Here is a 24,986-nt window from a genome sequence, read left to right on the forward strand (position 1 = left end):
CATCTCGAGCCCCTTTCAACACTCAGCTATCCCTTTCACAAATATAAATCCAAATTTTCGATAATTATAAGATAATTTTTACCAACACGATAATTCTTACCAAGTATGAAGTATATACGATTTGTTAATGCATATATTTTTAATTAAAAAATTGTAAGCAGTATATTAATTTAGAAATGACAGGAGCTTGATTAATTAATTTTTATCTTTTCAAACAAGATATTAATTTACAAGTAGCCTCTGCAGCCCAAGATTAAATTGTATCCATAAAATACATATGGTTTTGTACACATCAACGAACGTCGCTATCTAAAAGTTTAATTTGCGCTACCTAACGCACACACGTCTATCTGAAAAGTAGCAAGATCATCGATATATTAATCAAGCACTGGTCATATTAAAACCATTCATACGATTCGAAATGTCGTATTTTCCCTCATCGTCGATACAACACCAGGAATGGCTATCGATAAATAGCAAATAGATTTCTGGCTTTGTCTCTTTCACTTCGCTTGTATGCGATTAGCATTTACTTGTATGGGTGAAACGTCTTCACTACGAATCTTCTATTGCAATTCTATCTGGAATTTTAACGATAAGGAGAAGTAACGATAATATTAAAGTAGTTCCTCCGAGCTAGCAGATGGTATAAAGATCGGAAAGCAAAAATGGCTTTTTATTTTCCTCGCGTGGTTTTCTCGCGAACAAACGTAACTTCGAAACGACAGTAAAAATGAAGACACGATAAGATGAAATTATTTTCCCGGCAGACTGCTGGCAATCGGGTAAACTGTAGCAACAAATACTCGCACGCGCGCGATCAACGACTTGCGTGGAATCGCTTGTTAAGCTCGAAAATGAACGACTCGGAGAACCAACGTCGATTTCAGTCAATTTCCAGAAAATCGAAGCTCGATGTGGAGTTATGGTAGACGAGAATATGGTCGCGTCTCGTCACGATGCGTAAATAAATATTGTTCGCGTGAATTCGAATTTAAAGGTGCGTGTGGAGGATTGAACGAGCCCCTGGAGAGAGTTTCCGCGTCACGTTCCAGGCGTTACAGCGTGCCGTGAAAGCGTGTACCCTCCGTCGCTCGCGTGTTCCTCGTTGCGGAAGGTTGAACACGGGCTAAAGTGGAACGTACGTGCCGCGTCGGCCTGCTCTTTATGAAACGGTGTAAAACGGAAATTGCGCGAACCCGTACATTGAAATTTACGTATCGAATGATAACGTGGCCATTTGTAACTTCAGCTTGGCGCGTCGCGAAACGCGCCATGGAACAGCGAGGCGTCCACGAGCGAAATAAGAGCGTACGTCTGATGGAAATGAAATAGGCTTTTGCCGGTATTCGGGACGAAGCAAGCTGCACAAGACCGGCAGACCACTTAAATTGCCTGGTCGCGATAAAAATAATTAAATTCGTTTGGCCGATGTCAAAACCAACCGCCACCGCCGGCTGGAACGTTAAACGGTGCGCGAGCAAGAAACGAACAGAAAGTATAAATTTCAATTTTATTACAGCGACCTCGTACGACCACCGAGGATATGTTTCCTTCCCGTTTTTTAACAGACGGGTAAAAAAAAATATTATCCCCGCGCGCGTAATGTATATAGAATGTTTTATAAACAACGGAGGAGCTTTAACGCGGACTATTATTTACGCGGAAAATTCTTCCGTGAATTATGACGCTTGTTAACCGTGCCACGACACACGAGTCCGGCCAGGATTAAAGAGCGCCCGTAGTTGCATAGAAACTTGCAGGAAGCAGTACGTTAAAAAAGCAATTCATTGCGAACGCGAGGATTATCGCGTGGGCTAGGAACTCGATAAACGACTGCTTACAAAGATGTGGCTCGTGAACTGAACAATTAGAATAGCTGTTGTTAAGGTGCGATATCAGTTATACAGAGGTATCGGCTTGTAGTTACGAGAAAACCAATGATTAATCATACCGATAGGTTACGTCGCGGTAATTACCCAGATCAGGCTACTTTTACGGTGCGCGTTTCATATTTGGCAGAAACTAATATTGAAGATCGTACTTAATAAACAGACCGGTCCGCGAGATATTAATTCCTTCGACTCAAATATTTGCCAGTGAAATTAATTCGTACGCTCCACAGAGAAATGTCACACGGACACGGGTAATCCAGCCAGAGAGATAACCATCCAAATACACAGCAATTACGCTTATAACAGACCGAGATGGCCAGCGCGTTGTATTTTGTCCTTGAGCGTTTGAGTTCGAATGAAACGCGCGAATCGCTCTATACTTCTGCAACGAGAAGAAATCCGATAAACGCGACAAGTGGCATACTCGAGCTGTAACACCAAGTGAAATCGCTTCAAAAGTTGCTGTCCGAGAAACACTTTGCTAATTTCATTAAGAGATTGCTTCGTTTAATGAAATTTTTAAAGAATTTCCGTTGGCGTGTTTTCGCGAAAATTTCCTGTTAGCCGTAATGGCCGCGACGCTCGGGATTCACGGTTAATTAATGTGGACGAACATTGCCATTGAAAAGTGGGTTGGCACTGTAACTCTTTCAGACGTAGACTCGTCCCATCTCGTGGAAATAGCCACGATACATGAACGTTCGCGATGTAAAGCGGAAACGAATTTTCTCGTAAAATACGAGATCCATTTACAAGCAAACGTCCTACCTGTGTCGGTGGAAACAGGCGACGCGAGCTTAGCGCAGGAATTTCCCAGTGGAGATTCGATGCCGATCGCTACAATCCCGGAAACCAAACATTTCGGCGTGTACATATATAAGGAAACCCACGATTTGCCAATTTGGATATCGTTCGTTTATCGTTGCCGCATTCGCCAGAGCATTGCCAGGAAATTAGGAAATCCGCGAAACTACCCGTTAAATCTACAGTTTGCTTGTTATATTCCGGCTAATAACGAGGACTCCTTTACTCGACCAACGAGTCTGCCACGTTCTTCCCAACATTTTCCTACATTGCATAACCTAATAGACCTAATTATATTCTTTCGGAGTTAAAAAAAATATCGGTTTGAAGCTCGTGTTTTAAAACTTTACGTTAAACATCTTCGCTAAAGAATTCTCTTAGGTAACTAACGTGAAAGGTGAAATATAAAAATTCGAGCATCGTGGCAGCATCGAGCTTCGTTCGTATTAATCAAATTAACAAGTCTCTCGTTAGCGAATTCTTTCGCGCGTAGTGTTTTGCAAGTCTTCATAATTATACGAACAAAGTTACAAAATACAAAGTCGTTTGTCTTAATTTCTCTTGACTCGGGTTGCTTCAACTCGAGTAATTCGATTAGTCCGAAAGAATTTTACACGAAGAGATCCATAGAGAGATTCGTAGCGTGGGAAACGTTTGCGCGGAGTGACGCGAGAAGCTGCGATCATCGCGTCCCAAAATACAGAAAATAATCGGCTTTTCACCGCGAATTAATCGCTGCAACCACTTCTCGCTATTTGTGGACAGAAGGAAAACGAGTGATACAAACGTTGACATTTTAACAACGACGATTCGAACGCGATAGTACGAACAGAGGAACGAGAAGATAGCTATCCGATGACAAAAGAGGAAGAAATTAACGAGGTCGGTATGCAAAAAGACAACATTATCATACATTAAAGAGAAATTCCGCGAAGCTGAACCCAGGCTTTTGAGAGAATAAGTGGACATTGAACGTGAAAGCGGAGGGGTAGAGCCTGGAATGCCGCTTTCAACGTAAATCAACTGGAGTATGGGTTCAACGAATCCGATAACTTTCATCGCGGCTATCGCTGACTCGATTCTCGGTACCGAAGAGAACGAGGAGCAGCTTGTTTTTCGCGTTACTTTCGGAGACGAGGAATCTCCGGTGATTCAACGGACGAACAATAAAGGCAGCCAGCGCTGGAAGCATTGTCGTCGACCCCAGAGACGGGATTCACCACTCGTCTCTTTAATGCTCCGTAATTTCTTGGGCGATAATTAGCAACCACTTGCACCTCGTCCGGCGTCGACGGCGGCTTACGGTTGCAATTAAAAAATTTTTAATTCCACGGCACCTCGGTCTGTCCCCTGTTCCTCCCTCGTCGAAATCCCACGCACTCGGAACACACGCAAGTTACCACCCCCAGTTTTCGCCGTAATATGCCGGCTCGTTCGTCGCACTAACTTTTCACACCGTTCTTCACCCGCGCTTATTTCGCTTGAACTCGGGGCAAACTTTCACACCCCGTCTCAACGTCCACGTCCCTTTGAGACCAGGACTAATTTTTGCGCGACGAGATTAACCGTCACGTTCTACGGAAGACGTGGAAATGCGACGTCATTTTTGCCTCTCGTTGCTCTTAGTCTGCTAGCCTTCTATTTTTAACCTGTTAGCCGTTTTCAATGAGTATACTCGTCTTGAAGAAATGGCAATGTTTCGCGTTACGTCGAATATATTCGTCGCGTGTAAAAGGTAGTTGCAGTTTGCTGTTTAAATTGCGATCTTAGTAATTGCAGTGATAAAATTAGAAAATAAAACGGTCGTTTCGTTAACCCTTAATTCTACGTTGTAACAACCACGCATACTCTGTGTCCGACGAGTATACTCGTCAGAGTGTACTTTTCGCCACGCGTTTTACCTGCATGTTTTTCAAAGAGGTGGCAACAGCTGGCTGGTTAAGATTCGACTCGACGGTACGACTCGATCGAGACGGACTGCTATTATTATCGAGTATTCTCGTCATTTAAACCACACAACCTGTTAATACTTGCAATGCAAAAGAATACTTTGATAAAAGTCGAACGTGTTGTATACGAAGCATTTGCCAAGACCTAGTAATTTCATTACTACGGTGAACTGTGCGTTTAAACGTCGTTATAATGCCCGTTTTGTTTTCTCTTCAATTTTATACAGTCCGCTGAAAGGGAAACAAAGGAATAGGAAACTTCCGCGAATAATTATCCCATCCTTCCTAAGCTTTGGTATGTATCCTCCAAAAATTAAGATACCGTCCAACCGGAGAATAATACCGTCGCACGAAATTAAGGGATGATCACGTTCATCCTCGCTTATCCCCGAGGAAGACGTGACTGGCTAAATAATAGGAGGCTGTTACCGGGTTAGGACGCAACAAGCTCGTCTATTCGATCGTTAATCAGATTATTCGCTACGATCTAACCGCTACTTTCCCCGTCGTGACCATAGAAACTCTACACGTGGAAACTCACCAATCGTTTACAAGCGTAGTCTTCGATCGGTTCTGGTCGCTGTGTTCTACAAGAGGCTCCCTTACGAAACTTTCGCGCCGAAAGCGCAAAGTTACCGACGCGATCCACATCTTGGCAATTCGGATGTTCGCGATCATCCTTCGAACAAGCTCGTTCAGATGTTCTCGGAACATGTGTAGTCTATGCCGTGGTATAGTCCGAGGCTCCGAGATCCGACGACCAAATTACTTGGAATATTCCGTTCAGTGCTTGTTCTCGAGCTTGGAAAAAGAGGAGCGTAGACGAGGTCGGAAGTAAGGAGACACAGCGAACAGCGTAACCGAACCAATGACCAGCCGATAACCGCAGTTTCGTATCGTCGATTTCTTTTACTGTTAATATCGTTAATATCAAGATATCGAAAGACACGCGTAACAGAAACATCTCGCGTAATTGAACTTGCCGTTACTTCAAATAATTTCTTCGCGTTGCGAGTGTTTTTTTCTTCCATTATATCGTAACGAGGTATATTCGTCGATTCGTTTTTATCCCACGTTGTACAAACGAGGTTGGTCTATGAGTATTTCTATAGAAACAGTCGGTATAACAAGGCGGTATATGTATAAACATATCTTACGGGAAATTTAATAAACGCTGTTGAAGATATTTTCTTCCGCGAAGAGAAGATTTTATTTGAACGAATTCTCTCGCACTGCGTTTCGTAAACTCGACTTTTCCCGACTGCCAGTTTCTACGAAATTGTATTCCAAAGTCAAATCGTGCCTCCATCCACCGTGCACGATCGTTACCAATTTGCTGGAGTACCTGCTCCAAAAATGATTCCATCGCGGACGAACGGATTGTAATTGTAAGTAGGTAGGAAAATCCTCGATATCGTAGATCGTCGATAACGAAACTCTTTCGCTTATTTGACAGACGCGAAGGGTTGCAAGGCTGACGAAGGGCTGGAAGGAAACAAGCGTATCAGCGGTGCGGCGATCAACGACAAACGCCGGTTCGTTCGAGCTGCCTAAGCGAAACCGGAGAACAAATAAACGGACGTTGGCAATTTATCCGTGGAAAGGCACGATTAATGTTTCATCGGACAAAGACTCAGCTTCCCTGGGATTTTTCGCGCATACTGGCAGACACGAGCTCGCACGACCGAACGATCTTTCTCTCGCGGGTCCGTCCACGTGCCGAGAAATACTTCTTTATCCAGAGCCGGCGTATTCTCCACCTATAAAATAATTTCTCGAAGGGATAGTCTGGAAATGGGTGAGTTATGTTGTCTGGAGTTTTATGTTCCCAGTTCCGAGCCTCTCTAGTTCTCCAACTTCACGGATGGCATCGAACGAGCGAGGAAACGTGACCGGAGGTCCGTGCACAGCCCGCGAACACAACGAACGACAGAAAACGAAGCGCGTTGCGCGTGTGTTTACCGGGACGTTCGAGCGGAACAACAACGATCGAGCCAATTAGAAGCTAGCAGCGAACCGTTGGTCGCTAAACACTGGCAGTTTTCCCGTGTTAGGAACGTTCGTTACGCTCTGGTCCGATTGCTCGCCAACCGGATAATCGACGCGGTGGTTCTCCGTCGCGAGTCTCGACGCGATAAATATCGTCTTTTTACTAAAATCGTAGGTGGTCCCTGGACTACAAGAAAGCCAGACTTTTCAGAATAAAATTATCCCAGCTCCGCTAATGCCGCTTGCGGAGAGGATTAAATGGGACCTACGGTTGAAACGGCAGGGTTCAATGAACCATAAAGGGTTTGCAGCTACGCGAAAAGTGCGACGTAATCGTGTTTTATGTAATGGAACTGAACGCTAGTTTACTCCCACTTTGCCCGCAGAAAGAGAACTTTTTTTATTTTTATTTCGCCGAAAGTTTACTGCTCCCGCTGGTTCCATTAAAAGCGCGGAACGATCCGGAACGTAGAAAAATCCTCGGGCTTTCGAACGCGTTACCTATAAATCTCCCATAAAAATAGTTTCGCCCGTCTAAACAACCGCCGATAGAAACACCAAAGATCTAGAATTTCGTCGAACATCGAGAAAAGGAAGCCGTAAACGAAGCCGTCGTCCCCTTAAAGGTACCGAGGAACCTGACCAGCGGAGATTCCGCGACGGACGTATTTTCCCCGCGGAATCGAAATTCTCGGCACGAACGCGTTCCAAGGGGGTGGAGAATCAAGCGAGCTGCGAGTCCGGAAACGCAAGAATCGAACGGACTTGATTCCCTATCGATAAAGAAACGGAGAGAAGCAACGATAGAAACAATGGCATACAACGATGGAAGGAAGCGAGAGAAAGACCGGACGATGCCACATCGGAGGCAAATTGCGGTTGTTTGGAAACAGAAACCCGGCCCATAAATAAGGGGAAGGAAATCGCACGCGTGATAGGTAACGCATAGCCCCGGGAGCTTTGCTGCTCTTGAAATATCGTCCTGAGCGGTACGTCTGAACGAGGGTGTGGATATTAGGGAAATCGCGTGACGCAGAACGGAAACCGGGCGAAGGGGACGAAAAACGCAGCGGTGTTTCATAAAAATGAAACTAAGGGGTTAAGGAAAAACCAGAATGGGACGGTGTTACCGCCACCGGCTTTCATTATACAGCCTCTTATAGTTGGCGTAACTCCCATTGGTCGTAAATATGAATTACGGCTGGTCGAAATAGCTTGGCGCACCTTACTGTATCCGCGTGCGAAAAAGGAAACCCTTTTCCCCGCAGCCGAACCACGATAATTTATTCCGGCGAGGACCGTCCGATGAATGAAAATGGCCGTCAACCTTTACCGAGCAGCCTTTTTCTCTGGCCAATAACTGCCAACGGCAAGTTTCAGCAGTGACGAGGCAGAAATTAAACGGGACACGAAGGCGAAACGGCTACAACGATTTGAACCAACTCCAAATCCTTCCTCCACGGTTCCCGGCGAACCTCGAACTTATCTATTTTCTTGATCCGTCGTCGAAACTTGCCCCACGACCGGCTATCCCTGCTATTGGCCAGCTTTCACTGGCTTTCCCTCTTTACGAGCTATATCTGCCCCCCTCCCCGATTTTCTCGTGTCCGTTATTGAAAAAGCTGCAGCACGCTCTGATTAAATGAAATTAATCGAACGCTGTTAGCTTGTGAGAAATAGAAAACTGACGAGTAAGTACGTTTCGTCGTGTTCACTACGGCGGAAAATATCATTGTGTCGATAAAAAGAACACAGAGTATAGTTTCGAAATATCGTAACACGGTGTATGATGGCGTACAATATTCAACTGTTTTTTTTTTTTCTTTTGCGAACATTGTTTATGACAACTTTGATATTTATGTGTAATAAAAATTATTGGATTTCTGAGAACAGAGGGAATAAAATGGTTACATGGAAATAATTTCGATCGTATTTGCCCGATTATAATACGTTCGATACAACGAAAGATAAAAACCTGCCATTTGATAGCAGATTTTTAAACGTTTGTACGTTTAATCGAACTCTTCGCCGCATATTAATGAAGGAGGAAAACGAGGAGAGGGAAGTTCACCGGTGTACCTGCTTGTACAGCTGCAAGACCATAAAGAAGGACTTTATGTTCGCCATTTACAGCCGCTCTTTTGTAGATTTCCTATTCCTTCTATTGAATTAAATTCCTCCGTCGCTCTCTCCTTTTGTCGCTGATGCCCCAGATTCGAATAACATCGTAGGAGAAAGGGTATTCTCGCGAATACAAACGGAAATGCACGCGAATTATGCTGTCTCGATATTGGTCAGTACGTACAAATAAAGCTGGAAGCAAAGGGAAAGATGTCGTGAACGAACGAAATAGATTGCATTCCGAGGGAATTGAACATTTCCAAGAATTGCCAGGCTAAAATCAATTTACAAAAGGACGTTGCTGTAAATAAACTCGATTAACGATCGATTGTCAGGTAGAAAACAGTCCGGGACAATCAAACGATATTACCTAAAATTAATTTCAACTGGAACGTTCTATCAGAATTCTACGATGCGCTTTGATCGATATTGGCGTGCATCAATAAATAAATCGTCCTTTGTCGGGCCGTTTAATTCAATTTCACCGATTAATACGCTCGACAAAGGACCAGGGAGACGTCTAGAGAGCCGGACCACCGGCGAGCAAAAATTAGTTTAATATTATTCATTTGAATTTGAAAGATCACGCATTGCCATTACTGTCGAATCTCGGTATCTCGAGACTTAAAGAGACTACAGTTTCCTTCCTTTCCTACCGGTCCTTCCCTTTCGAAATTTTTTGTATCCGAGTCAAAAGAATCGACAAAAATGGCCTCGTCGTATCTTTTCTTCGGTTTAAAGCGATAGATCGAGAGACGAAGAGAAAGATCGAGAAGCTGGACGTCGACTCGCGTAGTCTATCCGATCGATAAAATTGACGCGGCGTTTCGATAAGTCTGATTATCGATATTTTGAGATATTCGATGCCACGAACTCGTCCCACGTGGTCAATGAAACAGCCACCGCCTGATTATGGTTTACAGGGAGGGAGGGATGGGGAAGAGAGAGAGAGAGCGTGCAAACGGTGAATATGACAGTGGCCTGCAGGAATGTTGCGTATCGATTTTGAAAATTATCATGCAAGCAGGCGCGGCCTACGATAGGTTAATTACCAAACCCGAACTCTCGTTAACTTCAGTTAATGCAAATTATTTTCAACTCTGCCGACTTTGTAGTCAACGTTCGCTTATAAATCGCGTACGAACTAATTGCATATTCTTTGTTCCGGCTGGCTGCCAATTACGAGCCCCATCCGATTGTTACGGCTAATTTTGTAATTATTTGCTCAACGAACCGTACTAATTACTCATCCTCAATTTCAATAGAACGCGTTCCGATACATTTTTAGACTATCGATTCTATTGATATTCGTTATCCGTACATAGAGGTCGTTGTATACTTAGGAACTGTACTGTCATCTCTCAGAGAGTGAAGAAAGTATTCAGGACTTCAAACGAACGACAAAATTCGATAGCAACAAGCCTGTTCGTTATGAAATACCGACGTAGTAAAAATCGTTTCTTACGCCCTCTGTGATTTGCTACTGTCAATCTAACGATCTTTCTTATTTTTGTTTTATCTCCGTACGTAGTTACATTTCGCCTACTCGACATTAAAAAACTATTTGTGCTCTTAAAATGCACTCGTACAATCTTACTCACTCCTGACTTCTATCCGTACGCAATTACAACGAACATGACGTGGAAAGTATATTTACATATCACAATTATAATTACATATACGCAACTCGATCGTCGCAAACGATAAAATCGATAAATAGAAAACACCCGAATGTGAAACTGGGATATTTTAATTACCCAACGCTGATAAATATTATTCTGTACACCCGTATTTAAATATCGCAACGATAATAACGAAAGATCCATCGCTGCTATATTAGAGATTGAATTACCTCTGTACAGCTCTTTTTAGCTGTATTAGCTTTTAGCTGTATCGGGTAATTCAGGAATATATTTTTCCGATCTCGGTGGAAGAAGTTGAGCATTTTATAAACGCAACATTACTATTAATTATAGAGTAATTGAAACAAACGCGATAGAAAAATATAACAATACCACTTTTTAAAATGAGTTCAATAAAAATTATTACTTTTATGTTAAAGAAACGCTACTGCAATTATTCGCGATGAGTGAAACCGCGACACTACAATATTCATTAAAAGTTAATATCTTTCCAATTCAACTTTAAACGGAATAAAAACTAAAGAATTGCACGATCATAAGAATATAAAGGAATGCGACTCACGGTTAGATGCGGAGCCGTTGCCATCGATGCTGCAGTAGTTCAGTAAAAGTCATCACCAAGGCAGTCGTCAAGAAGGAATCATCGAATTCCATGGAGAAATTAATTAGTTGTCACCTCCATTATCTTCTTACTCGATCAACGACCTGCACAGAAGATAATCAAAGATTTAGAATTAATGTATAAAACTGGACCAATTGTGGCAAAATAAAGTAATAACCAAAATCAAATTCTGCCTCAAAAGTTTATAACACAACCTATTGAAATCACTAACACTTACATAAGTAAACGATCAACGACGAACGAACAAAGAAAGTTCGAAAGTTTGAAAAACTATAGAATCTCGCTATAAGAATACGTAACAAAATACTAAATAAGAATACATTAGTTAAGCGAACCTGCTAATAGTCGATAGGAGACAATAAAATAGTAACAAAAGCGCTGCTTAGTTGAAATAAATCACTTCAAAGGACGATATATCTCGATACCACATTTTTTAACGACACAATGATGCTTCGCGCGCCTAAACTTCGCTTAGCTGATTCCTGATTGGTTGGAGCGAAACGGCTTCTTATTCGTCCAGAGTCGCGCGCAAATTTGAAACATTGTATCCCGGGACTCTGTTTCGATCAATGAAGTGTAACAATTTCAAAGCACATAATAATAAGGAAATTTTTTAATTCGTTATCCATTTCATTTTTACGCCGATGATATAATTTAATTTAGTTCGTCGCTAATTTTATTTAACCATTATTGTCATTATTAAATGGAATGAGTAATTAAATTAATAAATGAATTGAAATAATATTTTAGCATAAACTTACAATAAAAACTAAATCTAATCGCTAAACAACGATATATGCTTAGAAGTAAGTAAAAATGAAAAATTTTGCAAAAGAATTTCGTAAAGCCTGTAATTATTGCAAATTATTACAAATATTGCAAAAATTCTTTTTTCTTTGGCACGTGCGATCATTTTTGACCAATGATTCAACCACTGACTCTCATGTGTGGTTGCTTACGGTCGGCAACTAAACGCGAACGAGATCATGAGATTCAGTATCTGCGACAGATATTTCAGTTTGCGATCTGTTTAAGGATAAATCATACAACTTTCCTTTATTTCCTACTAACAGTAATCAAAATTCAGCTCTAATGCTTTATCCGTAATCAATAATTCGGTCAATTTAAAACGTTTATTATACCGACGCGATATCCTTCTCAGCTTTTAAGAATGATCAGAGAATCATGAGCGAGTGGGTGTCGTTTACGTCACGAGCAAATAATTTATAGCTCCAACGGAGAAACAACTTTTTAACGGGTTTCCAAATGAATTACGACAATTGAAGTTTCTCCGACGAAACGTACCAACTTCATTAAGAACTACTATTCGTTTCGTTTTACTTGTTAACTGTGAATTTTTGCCGGTTAATTGCAAATTTCAGAAAGTAGTTGCTGTCTGATCTTATCTTATGCAAATTCAAAGTGCAAAATAAGAGACTTATAAATAAAATAAAAATATAAGTGGAACGAACTGATATTAGTTCGAAAGATTCCAAGTATCCCAATACTTATGGACGATAGTGTATATAGCAATATATATCCAGTGGAAAATAGACAATCGTGCTACGTATGTGCATCCTTCAACTTCCGACAGTCGGGTACTGCTTATTTTTTTATTTCTCCTGCTTCGAATGTTTCGTCGGAGTAGCGCCCGGGGCAAGCCAGAACATCCAGCGCGGAGATACATTTCCGATCTATCGGAAGTTTAAGAAACGTAACGTCGAGCTCGACGAAGGGTATTAAGGTTCCCTGCGTGGCAACGTCAACAATAGTCCGATCCTTTCAGTCGGATAAACGCAACGAGATATGACCACTGATCTTTCGCGTTATGAGTTGCCACAGCGATATCTGGAGAGCAAAGTTTATTCCGAGTGGAACATGGCAAACACGACAGACCGAAAGAGATATTTGCAGGGCAAACAGTGGTTCTCGAGTTGAGTTCCACGTGGAAATTTTTTGCTCGCTGGGAAACAAGGTTATGCAGGATGGTTTTCACGAGGCGCTATAATGAAGCGTTGCCGGAGATTAACGCGCGTGACAAAATTACGTTTCAGCGAAATCAAACATGGAACGGGTTGCGCGGTGAATTTCGTCCGGCCGATGGAACATGTTTATTTATCAATTCGGTAAACTGCAGGCCGATGCCAGCTTCCATCTTTATGACGTAACAGTAAAAAACTGTTTATAGAAAGTACCGTACATCGTATGGAGGCATTGTTGTTTTATACCACGGAGATCCGGCATAAAATAGAGACCGCAAAGTATCCGGCTGCGCGCACCATTTCAACAGTATTAAGCATGGAAAAAGATTGGCAGATACACGTGCCTGGTAAAATGTACTGGTTAAAAAACGTACCTTTTTATAGCCATAGTTTCCAGAACATGGAGTAAAACCGACGTTAGTAAATGTTACATCGTCCGGTACTTGATGTTTCGATAGAAAAGAAAAATGCTGAAACAGCTTCGACGTGGACTACTGTGGCGCATTTCGGCAGATTCAATTCTTTCTTTTTCAAATATATGTATATGTATAAATATATAATGTAATTACCGTACCACTAATAATTGGCAAATAAACAGCTTTTTTGTTGATAAACGTAACGTTATTTAATATTTAAGTAGTTGCGAAACAATTGCGCTTGTAACGTATTCTATAAATTGCTAACTTTCCCATGAGATGAGGTGCTGAGCAAAATGCAATAAAATGCAATATAAAGTACAGTACTATGCAAAAGACCTGCAGTTAGGCCATTTACCATAATAATTTTCTAATGGTTTAATCATATTTTCTGGACATGTTTCTACATTGTATCATGTATATAGGAACAAATGTTTAGATACTCTCTTCGTAGTACCAATTGTTCGTAATTATCGATAAATGGAATATTAAATGAAATATTCTTGATACTTATAGAAATATATTGGAACGATTGAAAATAAAATGCAAAGGGAAAGAAAGTTGAAAATAGAACGGCACATAGTACTAAAAAATTACTTAAAAAATTTCCAATACAACGGAAAAACTCTGGCTATTGGAATAGTAAGACTTCTTCTTGCGCTTGACTGCGCCATTTTTATAAATTGGCACGTACCTCGTATTATGAATTTCGTTAAACCAAGCGATCCAATTTTAAAGAAATAGGTGCTGAATTATATATTGATATTATTACGAAAGAAAATGTATTTTGTAAAATAAATTTTCTGATAAATGTACATTTTTTAATGAAGAAAGCATATCGACACGACCTTTTATACATAGGACACATTTTTGTTTCATGAAATACTCATGAAAAATGTCCAAATCCTGCAATTGCCAAAAAAAAAATAAAAAAAATTGAGAAACGAAACACAGAAAATAACAGAATTGATTATTACGTTAATATCGATTGTATTAAAATATATTACAGAGAAATACAGAGAAGATATCTGGTGCTGTGAACTTTTGCGGTGCTTTCTATGAGATATACAACGGAAAGAGGAATATTTCAAATCTGCGAAAAGTGCAATATTTCACATCTCCGAAAAGTGCGATAGAAATGTGTATAAAAACCATTCAAAAATAATATATAACAATTGTTTGCAATAACGTACGATTGTATATCGCATCTATATTTCACATTGCCTGTGGTTCGTAAATATCTATCGTCTACCTCTGCGTTTGAATTGTCGATATGATCAGATATTTATACGTGAAAATATGATAATAATTTAATTACAAGATGTTCATTATTTTATAAAACACTCGTTATTTCAAAGGAAGCGATGCATATAGAATAACACAAAGAAGGTATTACAACAAAAATACGCGGAGAATCGCAATGGATCAGAGATACAACTGCTAAATTAAAATTGAAAATCCACTCGATAGTAAAACAAAGGCCAATTATTCCACTTTATCCAGTCTTTAGTCACAGTTACATATTCATTATACCTATGGTTTTTCTCGCAAAGATACACAGACTCTTCGCTGTAGATACCTTTGCACGAAGAATATTAAACTCCGCTGGAAACACCGTAATATCGCGTAACAAAACAGTTGCGCGAATTGTCCCGTGGAATTATGCATACACTCGTTAAGATACGTTTGATCCATTCGATCCAAAATGCAAAAGAATCGACAAAGCTCGGCTATTGGGACGGCTGCCGCTCCTGTTTTCCCGTACCATGAACGCTTGGAAAAGCTGAAACATCGCATGAAAATCTCTCCCTCTTCTTTCTCTTGCTTCCGGATGCTCCGTTTCGATTTCGAAGTCGGTCAACTTCGAATTAAAGATTCTGCTCGCAGTTTCGCGTCGAAAGAGGCTCATCGAGACGATCCGTGTCCGAACGTGAAACGCGAAAAGTCTGGAACAGCGAGCGCAGTTTTCAATTTGAATTGTAGAAAGAGAAGGATCATGTGACCCGCATATGAAATTATAAAAGATTATTCTTGTTCAAACGCGCGTACATATCCAATGCCCGGCATTAATTTATCATCGAAAATCTTGGCTATTTTGTTCGCGGATGAAAGGGAATGCAAACACAAAGCGGACCGAGCGAACAAAGCTGCTAATTATACAAATTGCGAGGACCGTCCGCGCGCTTCATTGCTCGATTTTAATCGTCAAAATAATCACGTCCGTTGGCAGAAAGCAGTCTCTGTCGAACCTTGTCAAACGATGCTATTAGTCTATCGAATTTCTCCGGAACCATGAAGTTTTGAGAAACGAGACGAGAAATCAGATATACAGATTATAAAATCCTCGATATTTGCAGCGTATCCAACAAGCAGTTTAGCTGAAATCTGTCACGATATGTTTCGATCTCGTCTTTCCACTAATAGCCGTGTTAATGGTTTAATTAACGACGCGTATTAATTAATTCGTTAACTAAGAAAGACGAGCGAATTCCTCGTTCGAATATCTTTTCGAGTTAATTGCTTGGACGTAATAATTTTTGATTTAAAAACCTATAACTATTTGGAAATATAATCGTGCCATTCGCAGGGTCTCGTACATTTGTTTCAAACATTTTCTCTTATTCTTATTTTCGCATAGAGCGGCAATATTAGACGGTTAGGAGCGACAGAACCACCGCAAAATTCAACGGTTGTTACTTACGTTCGTTCAGCGCTTCGCTCTCACGCTAAAAGATAAAACATCTTGCTCGTGACAACAGTAATTCAGTAACCGTTAGGCGAGGGTTCAATTATATTACAATTACGTTCACGAGTGCTTATCAAACTTATTTAACCAAGAACCTCGATTCGTCTTTATCAACTTTTAATTCGACGATAATAAAAGTTTCCAATTAAGAACAATCCATTAACCGGTTATTTTATTTATCGCGATTTAATGGACAGTTGCGAAATGAAAGAAAATCGTTTGTATTTTGCAAGCTGAGCGTTCCAGAGATTATTTAGTTCTTTTGAAGATTTCGTGCGGGATGGAAGCGAACGGAACGAGTGCGGAATTGCGTCTGTAAGCTCCACCCACGACTGACGTTTCGAACTCGCATCAAACAGATGCGCTGGAAATTCGACAGCGTCGGAAATGCATGTAGAATGGTAACAAGACGAAGTCTCGCAGTAGAAAATTGGTAGCTCGCGGATGGACTGGTTCGAACGATTCAAATGACCGGCGCCGAACCGTTGGAAATTATTAAGAGGCGAATTGGTTCGTATGGAAACCGGTATACTGCGGCGTTATCTTTCCTGGCCTCGCAACACAGCGAGGAACAACAGGGGGTAGACTGGAAAATTTCGCGAAAACTTGCTCGAGAGTGCAGCTATCTCAGCTCGTTACCTCGCGTTTCCGGCGCCCGGCAAGTTTACGAAAGCTCGCGCCCCTCCCCCCCGGCACTTCACTTCCGCGATATAATTTTCCTGGCTGTAAGAGAGCTCGCCTCTCCTCTTCCGTCGACAATTTTGTCAGATAAAGTCGTCGAGATAACCGTCTACGACGACCAGCAGACAGCTCGTCGCGACATTCCAGAACCTTGTCCCTTTTTTCGCCTTCTTCTTTTTTTTTTCTTTTTCCCTCCACTCACCAATCCGTAAACAGCCACGCCAGAAGACATCTCCTCGTTGTTTTTCTCATTACTTTTGCGTGTCTTGACTAACTCACAAAGCAAAACCACTGCAGCTTCTTCCCAGGAATCACCGTAATAATCGTTCGACTAACGACGCCACTAAAAGTGGTGAACGCGCGTTCCTTCAATGAAAAAACGTCGACTCGCAGGACGCGGAGGTAGGTGATAGCCTTTCGCGTCGCGGTAGCGATATCTGTTAAATCGGCTACGTAGGTAACACGGACGAACGGTGTCGAGAGACAGTTCGATCCTTTAGGACAAGAGAGAGCGAACGCAAGAGGTAATAATCGTTAAACTTCTACGTGTCGCTTCCAGGAAATTGCCATTCTGACGCGGTTCTGCCGAGGGACGTCAAGCAAATCTCACGAAGCCATCTTCGACGCCAATTAACGGAACTCGCTTTCGAATTACAAGCAATTAGCCCTGAAAGAGGCAACGATGTAAGTTTCGAACGGTAGAGGTTTCAGGTAAAAAAACCGCCTCTCTGTCATATCTGTTGGTATCGTTCGTTCGCCTTCAACGGCAGTCCTTTGATCTTGAAACGAATTCAAACTTTTAGAACACGTAACGCGTGGCCAAGTATCGGCGACGTCAGAGACTAATCAGTCCTTTAGAATTCGCCGTTCGATATTTCATTTTTCCCAGACTCGGCGATATTTTCGCGACTCGCTGAAACGGAAAAGCTAGGAGAGAACCAGAGCACCATGCAGTGTTTTGAAATGATCGTCTGACTACGAGAATGTCATCTGCAGACTAATGCAATGCAATGCAGACTAATATCGCTTGGCGTTCAACCATCGTAGTTATCGTATTTGATTTTTCATGTAGAATCAGCCGCGGTTTGCTGCAGAGCAGAATGGCCGAACTTTCCATAAAACTTCCAACGTTCGTAACTTTCTTGAAACTGATATTATCGATCATATTCGTATTACACGATTCGTCAGGCTCGATACACGCGTCGACCATTGTCAAACAACGTTATAATTATTATATACGATGAAACTCTTTGATTGATCGTTGCTGATAATAGATTTTACGCGAACGAATTATTACACAATTTAATAATTCTCATAGGTAAATAATATTCTAGTTAAAGATCCTCGATAATGTCGAAACTTTAAAAAAAAACCAAGAATTAAGCGATGGAAAATGATCAAAATTACGATATTTGCACAGGCAGCTATTCTCAAACACCGCGCGCCGATTCCACTCGCGAGTTCGCATCTGCGAACTAACTTCTCTCCCGCAGGCGTTCGTTCTCGTTTAGACAGCCTTTTCTTTCTCCCTTCGTTCGAACGACGAATAGGATCGTCCAGCAAGTTTTTCCAGTTTTTCAAACCTTACCGGCAACTTACTGCCAAGAATAACGGGCCATTTTCACGTACGTTCTTACGAATTCTAAGTAGCCGATTTCGTTGCCGAACAGAGTCCGAAGTTGGAACATTCACACGTGAACAGGTGCGCATTCAGGTAATCGAGAATATTCGTACGTTGTTCTTGTCACTGTCCGATTCTTACTACGTAAGCCATCGAATAAAAATGATGAGAAAGTAAGAAAAAAATGAAGAAAAAAAAGTAAAAGAAAGTTATCGGTTATCATTCATTGATAGACGATGTTTAAATGTATTTTTTATTCTTATACAACGTGTCGTCTCAATAATCGCGGTATCCAGCAAAATTCGGGTAAACAATGGGAATTTTTCAATAAAATCAGTATCGTAGAATTTATGCTGTAAGAGGATTTTATTAGCGCAGATTAAAAGAGAAAGCATTGCTTCTAGTATATAACGCTGAAACGATTCCTCAATTAAGCTATATTCCAGATATTACAGCCATAACGTCACTTTACCCCCAAATTCCTTTACTCTGTAATTGCGTTGCTCTTGTCGCTTTGTGTTTCGCGTGCAATGATACTTACAAACTTAATTTACCACGTAATACTCGTATCGTCCAATTAATGGCAACGAGACGCAGAGTTTTATTGCAAGAACCTTAAATACTTTCCATAGAAAACGGATAGCCATTATCAAAATTGACTCTATCTATTTTTTCTTCTTCCTTTCTGCACGACAATTCAATCGTCGATCGATTAATTCAATTAGGAAAACGTGAATCGAAATTGCAAAAAAATACAATGACTATACGAACAGTCGCCGATTGACATGGTCGACGTCAAAAACACAACATTACAGTCTAATTAGTTGTGTAAAGTAATTAGTTCCGTTCGATGTGGCTCGTCGACGCGCACTGGTACAACCCAATGTCCTCTGAAAGCTTCAATACAACTGCAAATGTTATTAAAATCGACGTGCACCAAAGTCGATATTTTTGCAGCGAAATCGTCGTCTTTCAAACGACTAACGTCTTTCCGGGAAAATTGCTTTCGCTGTTTTTTCCTCCTTTCCTCCTTTCCACTCATCCTGGCGACAACTCGTACGCGTGACGAATCGTTCTTCGTTCGATCGAATCGATACTTCGGAATCTTTATGATAGCCTCTATTATTATACTAATTAATATATATATAACAATTTATATCTATTATTTTTTCCACTTTGGTATTAATAGAAATAAAAAGAAACCTTTGAAATAATGTCGCTGTTAATGTCGGGCAATGTATACATCGTATCGACGTACGACTAATGAAATTAACGCCACTATGTCCGGTACAATTTATTAAAAAAGTTTGAATAATATTCTGAGAACATTTATTAGCTGCGGATAATACCCAGTTGGCTGTGTCCTCCGACAACGTTAAACCTGCCTTCGTAATTCAAGTTTATTTAAGTTTCGTTAGATTCGCGAATAAAAGTTCAATATTTCACGGCTTAAGCTGAGATCAGTTAAGTAACCGTGAATCCTAAGCAAGAAAAAAGATCTTCCCTCTTTTTAACGTTGGTAAACCAAAAAAAAAAGGAACGAATATCTTTCTTCGTAAATGAACGAGCAACTCGCAAATAAATAAATCTTTGTACCAGCGTGAAAAGTTGATAAGATGATGAATACAGCGTCGAACGAAAGACACGCGGTTCAACGGATCATTAATGCGCGTCACGTTCACCGATTTAAATTTCTTTCCGTAATCGATGAACCGAGCACAAGCGTTTTCACGCGTCGTCCACGACCAAGATGTTTGGCCTATTAATCAAGCAGAAGACTGGAGAATAGAATAGTAATAATAGGAGGATAAGGAGACACGTGTGCACGCGTAAATCGGGATGAAACTGTAGAGGATGGTTGATCGTGTGGTTTAAATGACGAGATAACTCGATGTTGAAACCGTCAAATGTATTTAAAAATAATTAATAAATACAGAGAATGTTCGCTAAGACGCTCGGTACTAACTGATTCGCTAAAGACTGTGTATTGATCGCTAATGAAATCGCTCGAGAATGAGACTGAAAAACTGGTCGTCTTACGATCGTTTTCGTTTATTTATACTGGTCGGGGGAATACTGGAAACTTTAAATTTGACGGCGACATTGTTTTTCGCGAAGTTTATTTATTATTACATTAAGTATGTCCTAACGATGTTGATACTCCGAGGAAAACAACATGATTCGAAATGTCTTCTAGCTCATGTGCCGCTACAAGACTGTTCGAAAGGAAGTAGACATTGAGTTCAAAGAAAGTATAGGAATGAATATTATTCGTGCGAATCCGTTCAACGACAGATATAGTTTTTAGAGATATAGGTTTTAGAGATAGTATAGCTTTTAATACCGCTCGGTTGGCAGGGTTGCGGCTAGCCATGAGCCTTATGGGATTTCCCATAAACGCACTTCCATGCGCGTTATACAGAACACGCTGCTGCCTTTCCGCGTGCAATTCTCTGTTCGAACGACGTGTCTGTGTCAGATACATCGCAGAAAATGGAGTATAATGGAACACTTGAATGTGGATTTATAATAACAAAAGATCAAAAGCCAATAAGAGCACAGCATTTCGATAAGAGCTTTAAGTAGAGTTTACTCTATAGAAAAATCCAACACTTTGTTAAGAAAAGTATTTGGCTAGGAAGAAGAATAAGATTTTGCTGAAGTGTGGAAGATAAAAAAGAACACTCGTTTAAAATCATTTAAAAGGACAAAATCTTTATTCTTATGAATTAAAAACTATTAATTTATGATGTGTGTTTTAGTATCGTTATTTTATGAACAAGAATCTCAGATGTATGTCATTTTATTCGTGCAAAGATAAGTAGAGATTATAGGATGTTAAGGTAAATAAGAAATTCATATATGTATTCAATGGGCCCACCTTTCATATCCCATGCATAGTATGAATTTTCTGGCAAACTAGCACAGCAAGTGCAATTTTATCCTAGAATGTAATAAGTGGAAGAAAAAATAATAGTTACTAAGAGACACTTATATTTTTCCTGTAGGTACAATGGCGTTCCGTTTTTCTACAGATGAAGTAATAAATATTTAATGTTTACGTTTCAGCGTGAGACAAAGAACCAGATAAAACATCAAAATTCAGCTATGGAATTCAACGCTGTACTTATCGTCCTAAATCTTCAAAATACAAGTTTAAAAAAGATGCTGGTGGAAGCAACACGAAATCGAAACTTCGACACTGGAAATTTTTCCAACTCTATAGATCAAAAAATAATGCGTGCACTGGTCCATGTTCGATCAACAACAATCTATGCCTATGCCATATTTAAGAGAAACATCGATGTTCTGTTTTAACCAACTGTTGTGTTGTATCCTACTTTCCTCTATCCTCGTTCAGAAATATTAAGACACTTGTAAAGAGTGAGATAAATTTTAGACGTAATTAAAAAATTATTAAAGCTTTTAGGAATTATTATCTAGTTTAAAATTTATGTAAAGATAGATAGAGTTCACAGTATCTTAAGCTAAATAAAGGATTCATATATTCAATATTATAGATATAAGAAATAATTATTAACCTATTTTATAACTGACAAATTATATTTGCAAAGGCTACAGCAAAAAGCAGAGAGTTCCAATATTTAAATTGTATTTTTATTGGAAGAGGGAAAAAGGTATAGGTTTTTTCTCATATTCAAAAGTGCAAATGTTTATTACTGCGAATATTAGTTGACTATGAATGTGTAACATGTTTGAAAAAGTTATTTGACTTTGATTGATTTCAAGTTGATTCTTGTTGCTTTGTTCAAATTATTGGAAAATCGAGCTGCCTTTTCATCGCAGCAATCATTCTCTGCATTTCCCATTTTTTAGGCGACAGCAATTTTAAAAATCAATGCATTGCCAAACGATCTTACGTTACCAAGATTGTCAGTTCATCTATTTAGATTTTGATATAGAAAATATTATTTGTCAGAATATGAAAATATTGTTTGTCTCAACAATTATACCTTCGACTGAAATTCCTAACAGATTCTTTTCATTTGTACTTAGATTATAGAAATTATACGTTGAAAGGAAACGTATTTTATTGAAAATAGTGGAAGAATTTGTTTCATTTAAAAAATACATTTCACTTCTCTTCTGCTTTCTTTCCTCAATAACGATATATTAAATAACGAATACATAAACAAAGGAATGCGTGCATCATTCTGGTATTGTAAACGAACTGTATCTAACAGAAAAGCATAGTCCAGAAGATACTTATAGAAAATCCCACCTTAAGACGCTTCGAGTCGAATCGAATATAACCCAAGAATATCGTAAGTTGTTCAACTTTTCAAGAAGCCCGACTTCGACGGTAAAGTACATTGGTAAATGTTGAGATCGCCGGACGATTCAACGACATTGGAAAGTTATGATTTTCCAAGTAGAAGTTGAAACATTCGAATGGGTAGTAGAAGTGGCATAATTATCTTAACTTTATACTCGCTGGAAATATCGCCAAGCATTTCTGCGATATTCGAGACACTTAAGAAATTTCGAGCATTTTGAGACAGTTACGGCTTCCGACATTCTGAAAACTGTGAAATTTTTGACAGTCGCGCAGCTTGTTAAGGCTTTCGCGGCATTCGAAGATTTCTTGGCTGGGGCAACGAGTTACGGTCACCGTAGCACGTGACTAGCGGACTGTTTGACAAGCTGGATCGAAAAATGTTGGATATTTCTATCGCTGCGGAATAATATTGGAAGCGATCAAAAGCTTTGGAGGGCCAAATTGCTCGAAAACTCGCGACAGAAGGAGAATGAAATAGCCATAGCCAGGGAATGGAGCGAAGGGAAGCGCAGTCGAAGGCGGAGGCTTCCAAGGGAAAATCGAAGCGGCACGAACGAGCGAAAAAGATGGATAGATGGAATAAAAAACGAGCACGACTGTCGCTATGGATCATAAGCAATTACGAAGATAAGTTGATTGAACTCCGTTCTGTCGATAGATTAAACGAAAAGTCGCACGTGCTGCCGAGAATTATTGCGTGGATCGATTCCGTAAACGCGTAATTACCAAGCGGTGTCGTACGCGAATTGTACTGTCAAAATTACGACTCGTTGTTTCAATACACACTACCTGCTGCTAATCCAGTTAAAGTGCAAAACTCTGTGCGCTAATGAAATTCATTAAGTTGCTGGAAATTTTCTATTCGATGTTTGATCACAACGACGTAGGATTATTTGAATAGTCTCAGCTTCGATATTTTAAAATTCACTCTTGAACATTGTACAGGATAAACAATCTTTTCGTATATGACGAGATTAGTTTTTAATATGTGATTTAAATCCGGCCAGAGGAAACGAAAAAACTATTCGAACAACCCTATGACAGGATGCTTTGAGCGAGCAGATCGCGTCTAAAAAGTTAGATACGCTTGGCTCGCGAAAGTATTTGGACACTTGGACTGTGTACAAAACTTTCATGTACGCGCAGCGTGTAACCATTCAAATTTGACTTTTGATTTTTACCTTTGCATTCACGGATTGCCACTTTGTTCCACTGTATCAAACCGAAATTAAATATCGCCAAATGCACAAGCTCGACGCCGGATCGATAAACAGACAAAGGAAAACACAACCACTGTTCAAAGTCTCTATCAAAGCAACGATAACAGTTGGATTCGCGACAGCAACTTCATTTCTATCTTCAGCGTCGTTCAAAAGAGACCGTGAAGCAGCTTCGGAATATTAAATTTTTCGCAATATCCCGAATGCTACGGTCGATTGTAGTCCTTTTAATCTATACTTCGCGCGACTTCATCCAGCAAGTGCAAACTGACGACGAAACGCAGCTGTCTTCTATTTTAATCGCTTATAGGCTTTAATCTGGCAACGCTCGTCTGAATTATCAAATATCGGGCTAATCGTATGTACGACAGTAACCAACGGATATTAAAAATTGCGTGGAAAATACGAATAGAGACGATTACAAGTACGAAGGAATATCCAGTACTCTCCGTACGAGGTCTATCGCTAAATGGGAGCTGGTTATTCTCCTCTGTGGATCTCTTCGAGTTTTAGTTGGGCAAAGATACGTGTGATCGTCTGTTTGTAGGATATCTTCACAGACTTTTTTTTTAAACGAAGTGGCGATTTAATCCTTTTGCTATAACAGAGCTTATACCAATAGCTGCTATGTATACCTCTACTGATCAGGCTATGTCTCATAATTTATTGCGTTTGATAATAAGCAACTGTAACGATCAACTGTGATATCGCGACATTTAATTTTGTTTGCTTATTTATATCATTAATTATATTTATCATAGTGTTGTTAATCGACCGATTTAGTAATATCTAGATTATTTATATTTTATTAATAATCGCAACGGGATAGCTACATCAAATGTATTTACAGTTCGAATTAAAAGAAGTTGGATTAAAGGAAATAAAATACCATGTCGATAAATCGGTATATGAATTTTATGACTGCGGAGAGATTTTTAATTTCAATGAGATTTTATTGTCATACAGCATATGAAATATTTGATTGCTACTAAACTAT

At 40.0% G+C, this 24,986-nt stretch overlaps 1 protein-coding gene across 3 annotated transcripts in view; it reads left to right on the forward strand.

Moving 5' to 3' along the window:
* The window catches only part of LOC138180753 (band 7 protein AGAP004871), a 44,697-nt gene extending 36,150 nt beyond the window's left edge, over positions 1-8,547 (forward strand). For all 3 annotated transcript variants that reach the window (XM_069114888.1, XM_069114886.1, XM_069114889.1), the window contains one exon: positions 6,105-8,547. The gene's annotated coding sequence lies outside the window, so the exon portion shown is untranslated. The remainder of the gene's footprint in view (positions 1-6,104) is intronic.
* Positions 8,548-24,986: the final 16,439 nt, after the last annotated feature.

This window comes from Bombus flavifrons, chromosome 6 (assembly GCF_040668555.2).
Source record: "Bombus flavifrons isolate JBK064 chromosome 6, iyBomFlav1_principal, whole genome shotgun sequence".
Taxonomy (NCBI): domain Eukaryota; kingdom Metazoa; phylum Arthropoda; class Insecta; order Hymenoptera; family Apidae; genus Bombus; species Bombus flavifrons.